The sequence below is a fragment of the Neofelis nebulosa genome, chromosome 4 (assembly GCF_028018385.1).
Source record: "Neofelis nebulosa isolate mNeoNeb1 chromosome 4, mNeoNeb1.pri, whole genome shotgun sequence".
Lineage (NCBI taxonomy): Eukaryota > Metazoa > Chordata > Mammalia > Carnivora > Felidae > Neofelis > Neofelis nebulosa.
In genome coordinates, this window is record NC_080785.1 from 6,951,805 (window position 1) to 6,957,804 (window position 6,000).

Here is a 6,000-nt window from a genome sequence, read left to right on the forward strand (position 1 = left end):
ATATTTTGGCAGTTTTCTGATGGAATTAAATGTCTTACTCAAACAGAGTCCTTGTGTGTTACAGTAATGTTTAAGAAATAATATGCTTATTTATAAGTATTTAACTTAGAAGAGACACCATTGTCTCATTCACATAGAGGCTAGTGGTCACCTCAGGCCAATTGGCTGTGGAACGCCTGGGGTCACAGCACTTCTGGTGGCCTCAGTGAAGGCAGAGCTGTGAGAGGCCCATGTTCAGGGTGGGGTGGGGGGAGAGATGATCATGTCAGCTCCAGGATACTGGGTCTCAGGCACCAGAGACACGGCAGGCAGAGAAGTCTGAAACGTCATGACTGATTCCTCTTTCCCGGGTTATTTGTACCAAGCCTCCCACTGGAAACAGTTAGAAGTAAACAGATGTGGGGCGCCTGGATGGCTCAGTCAGTTAAGCGTCTGACTTTGGCTCAGGTCATGATCTCACCATTCCTGAGTTTGAGCCCCATGTGGGGCTCTGTGCTGACAGCTCAGAGCCTGGAGCTGTGGCTTCGGATTCTGTGTCTCCCTCTCTCTCTGCTCCTCCCCCTCTCACTCTCTCTCTCTCTCTCTCAAAAATATAATAAACATTAAAAAAAACTTTTTTAATTAAAGAGGGTAAAAATGTTTACACCTTCTCAAAAGCATCCAGGAAGCAATAAAGCTACAAAGAACTACAGGCCCCAGCAAGGACCAAGACCTGGAGATACACGAACGCTCGCCCTGGGGGCACGTGACCACCCGGAAGGAGGAGACCCCCTTGCACATTGGTCAATGTGCTTAGGCCAGTGTGTCTGCTGAGTGGTGCCCACATCAAAGTTAGGCTTCTGCCCTCCCACAGACAGACTGGGGAGATCGGACTGCCTCCTGGGGGTGGGTGCCCACGTCCCTGAGAAAGCCGGCTCTGGGTTGGGAAACTGGCAGCAGGTTTTTTAAAGATTTCCATCTCAAAGGGGCAGACAAAGAATTTGCAATGACAAGTTTTCTAAAGGAAGTTCTCTAAGAAAGGAGAGGTCGGGGCCCAGAGTCAGAACACAGCCGTCTAAAGCTTAGTCAAGCTGGGGGACACGAACATACCTGGCCACACCAGCACCTGCACGGCAGGAATGGCTGGCGGGGAGCACACGGACTCTTCACATTCTTGATTCCTGTCCCAGACCGGCTCTGAATCCTAGTCATCACCCTCTCTGTCGCAGACAGTCACTCCCCACTGCCCTGATCAGGTACCTCCTGGCTTCTGGCTTCTAGCACTCCCACCCCTCTCCACCCCCACTCAGTGGATGACCTGGCTTCTTCTTTCTTTGGGAAAACAGAAACAGTGGGTCCCACCCGCCACCAGCCCCCCCCCCCCACATCTGCCCACCACCTCAGGCCAGGCAAGGGATTCCACCTGCCTTCCCGTTACTGTGACCGACCTGCCCAGATGCTGGCCTCAGCCCAGCTCCTCAGACTGTATGTCAACCCCCATTCTCTACTGCTCACAGACCTCACTCTGGCGAGTGCCCCCTGCCCTGGGCCATCAGCAACCCCCTCTCTCCTGGACCACTGCTGTGGCGTCTAAGTGGGGAGTTTCTCCATCGGATGGGGGCCCCCAAATGTGGGGCGGCGATCAGGTGGAAGGTGAAAGAATTCACCTGAGGCAGAACAAAGGAGACAGAAGTTTACTGATTACACAGTGCAGTGGCCGGTGGCCCGTGGCCCGTGGCCCGTGGCCCGTGGCCCGTGGCCCGTGGCTGGCAGCAAAGGAGAAGCTGTCTGCTGCGAGGCAGTGGGTGGGGGCTGTTGTTAAAGGGGGAAGATGATGCAGCATGGCCACAGATGGAATCTTCCCCCTTATTGGTACTGGCCTGTCTGTATTCAGCCCAGTGGTCACTGTGGGCCCTTTCAACATTCCCCTGCTCAAGCCCGTTTGCCTCAAAGCAGCCTCTACAACTGCCATCAGCATATGACCACGCCATGTTCTCCCACCTTTAAAAAAGAAAACTCCCAGGGGCACCTGGGTGGCTCAGTGGGTTGAGCATCCGACTTCAGCTCAGGTCATGATCTCGCGGTTTGTGAGTTCAAGTCCCACGTTGGGCTCTGTGTGGACAGCTCAGAGCCTGGAGCCTGCTTCAAGTTCTGTGTCTCCCTCTCTCTCTCTGCCCCTCCCCTATTCGCACTCTGTCTCTCTCACTCTCTCTCTCAAAAATAAATAAACATTTAAAAAAAGAATTGTTTAAAAAGAAAATTCCCGGGGCGCCCGGGTGGCTCAGTCGGTTGTGCATCCGACTCTTGATTTCAGCTCAGGTCAGGATCTCAAAGTTTGTGAGTTCGAGCCCCCACATCGGGCTCCACACTGACAGCCCAGAGCCTGCCTGGGATTCTCTCTCTCTCTCTCTCTCTCTCCCTCTCTCTCAAAATAAATAAATAAACAAAAACAAAACAAAAAAGAAATAAAAAAAGAAGATTCCCTTACCCTACTCTCTCCGGCTACCACTCAACTTCCCTCTCCTTTACTGCGAATTTTACCAATGTCAGTATCTAGACTCAGGATCGCCTTGGGAAGAGGCAGTCTCTCCAAACTTTATTATTTTTTTACGGATTTTGTTTTTAAGTAATCTCTACACCCAGCATGGGGCTTGAACTCACAACCATGAGATCAAGAGTCCCTCTACCAGACTGAGCCAGCCAGGTGCCCACAGGCTTTAATCCCCCAGGCAGGCAGTGTTGGGGAGGGAGGCCCAGACAGCAGACACACAGGCAGCTGCTCCAGATGATTCCATCAGCACCTGGAGGGACTTTTTCTAGCACCTCAACTGTATTCCAAGACACCTGCCCCTGCCGCTGCTGGGCTGCTGGCTGGAAAAGAAGCAAAACAGGATTTGCAATGAGCTTTCTTCCAACTCACTGTCTCCTTAGAGCCTCTGGGCGGAAGCCAGCAACCCTACTCTGCATTTACCAATTCAAGACAACCCTCAGTTTCCGCAGGGCGTTCTCAATTTTTTTTTCTTTCCTGCTCATTTTTGGTTTGGGGGTTTCCTAAGTGGTTTTTGTCCCCCCACCCACCCAATGCTGCTGCTACTTTCGGTTTTGGTTCCTGAGATTTTTGTTTTTCTGTCCCCTCTTCTCCAAAGGAGACTCAGCACAGCGGGTGAGCCCCAGGCTGGCTTGGCCTCTCGGCAGGACCAGGCCAACCTCGCTCTCACCCAGACAAGCAGGAAGCCACCCGTGCTCCCTGCAGGTGCTGAGCAGTGGAGAGGGGCCCGGGCGGGCCTGTGAGGAGAATCCCCACCAGAAACCCAGTGGGCTGCTACTAAAAACACAAACCCAGGGGCAGATGTGATTTGTTCCTTCTTCTCTATTTCCCAAGAGAAAACAGTCACGAGAAACTTGTTTCTGGCGTCTGCTGCTGTGAGAACCCCCCACCCCCCACACCACACTCCTACTCCATAAGGCCCACGATGGCCTCTCCAGTCACATTCCAGAGCAGCCAGGAGGGAGAAAGCCATCCCGTGCCCAGGGCGCCGGGGGCAGACTTGGAGGGGGGCGGGTGGTCCCCTGCAGTGAAGGGCCAGGAGGAGCTGTCCTGAACGCTGGCTGTGACTTGCTGTGCTCCTTGCAAGCAAGACGTCATGCTCCCTGTTGTTCTGGCAATGGCCATTCTCTCGCCGCCTCAGCTGGCAGCTAAGGGATTAAAGAGTTGAACTGCTTCTGGAAAATTCTAGAGAGACACAGGCCACGCACAAGAGGCCTCGAGACCTGAATCGGCAGCGAAAAAAGTAAGTTCTTAAACCCTAAGTGACTGATACTGGCAGCAAAACAGCTTTGTGGAGCTTAAAAGTGTTTTTCTATCAGAGTTTTGGAAGGTCAAGGGCAGTTAAAAGCTAGCAAGGGGCCAGATTTTGACGTGAGGAATACCACCCAAAAAAGGAAGGAACATGTTAGCATAAAGGGAAAGGTCATTCCTGTGAAATTCTGCAGCAGCTTAGCCTCTCGAGCTGCCTGTCAGGGGAGACAATGTGACAATGTGAAGTTTCTCCAAATTCTCCAGATTGTTTCACCTGTTAAAAACGAAGATTTCTGGAGAGGGGAAGGGTAGAGGTGGGTCAGACCTCATCTCAGGGCTGAGCCCCGTGGGGCAGCCCCGAGACTGTGGCACACAGGGGCCTCCCTCCCTCCGGCCCAACACTCTGCTGGAGAACCCTGGGCCTCAGAGCAGAGCCCTGGGCCTCAGTCTGGAGACTCTGAGGCCACACATCTTCTCTGAGAACCTAACCGAGGTCACTTCCAGTGTCGGGCCCCTGGCCCCGGCACCCAGGAAACGGATCCCGTCTGACCATAAACCCCATACTCACTTGCCAAGCCCCAGACAGGAAATTTTTGTCCCTGCCGTGACTTGTCAGGAGCTGTGCTCTCCATCGCAGCCCTCATGCCAATTTGGGGGGTGTAGATGGGTGATTTCAGTATTGTTGCTTTAACTATGGACCGTCCTGGTATTCTCTATTTCTAGAGGAACCAGAAAAGGCCAGAAAGCCAAGAGACTCAGAACATGCACACAGCAGGTCCCCAAACCAAGCCTTGTGATGTCAAGCGCCAGCATGCGCCATGTTAGAAACTGACGCTTCCCACCCCTCAGCTATGACTCGTATCTCAACCCAGACCTCCTCACGTGGTCCTCAGGCTGTCCATGACCTCATACTCCAAACCAAGGCAGAGGAGCAGAAAGACCGAGGGACCGCTCAACTCACAGCCCCCCAAGTGCCAACTGCTTTCCTTCCCCAAGGACATGCTCCCCTTCCTGCTTCCTAACCCCTGTCTGCCTTCTTCCTTCCACTTTTGACCAATAGGTCTTTCCCTTCTCACGTTGCCAATTGTGAAGATGTGGCCTGTTCATCAAAATCGCTTCTGTCTGTGGCTCTTCAGGACCTACAGACAAGAAGCCGGAAAATGCTAGAAAAAATCAAGGAAGCAAGTCAGTCAATACTCATGGTCACTCTCATCCTTTCTTGCCTGGGTTCATCATAATTTGATGATTTTACACCCATAGTTTGAAATTGTATATGTGGCCAGAATAGTATTTTGTGATATCAACCCTTACATAGCATCTTCCTGGTATTCCCAGTATCATGGCAGATGGTAGAATCCCGCTCATCTGGCCACACGGTACTACGCTGGGCTTGGGGGACCCAAATGAGCGTGAGCATTTAAAGAACCGAGCGATTTTTTCTTCACAACCACCTCCTGCCCCAACTAGGCGTTGCTTGAAGGAAAGGTACATCTCCCGCCATCCCAGGGAATAATCAGGGCGGGGCACATCAGCAGGGATCTCGCCCTGAGCCACCTCTCCCAGAGACATACCGCACAGTGTCAAGACCTTCAGCATGGCTAACGTGACATCAAGCATGAGCGGCAGGCAGTCAGGGGTCGGCATTTACTGTACGGCCGAGCCAACAAAAGCAACATGGCAAACCAGGAACAATAGTGGGGCTAAAACAAAAGTGAGCAACAGACCAGTCACAAGCCAGGAAGAAACTTAGAGTCGCTTGCCTCTTGCTTTCAGTCTTGGGCGCCCCTGCTCCGTGGGCTAAGGGCTAAGGACCAGATATGGGTAGACAGTGAAGAATCGTTCAGCACTCAGGAGAACTTCTGAGCTAAACAAAAACTTCCCCAAAAGCCCGGTTTGCAGATGGTGGCCTTGGGACACCGCCCGCCCCCCACCGCCCTCCCCAAGCCTAGATCATAAATGTTTTCACCACACACACACACACACACACACAAAAGATGGAGGGGTTAATCAACCTTAGTGTGGTTTTTGCAATAGGTTTTGCAATACATACGGGTATCCGTAAGAGACTCTTAAATCCAGAGAACAAACTGAGGGTTGATGGGGGGCAGGGGGAGGGGAAAATGGGGGATGGCCATTGATGAAGGCACTTTTTGGGATGAGCACTGGGTGTTGTTTTCGGGGGGAACCTACCCCTGAAACCAAGAACAGTATACACTGTGTGT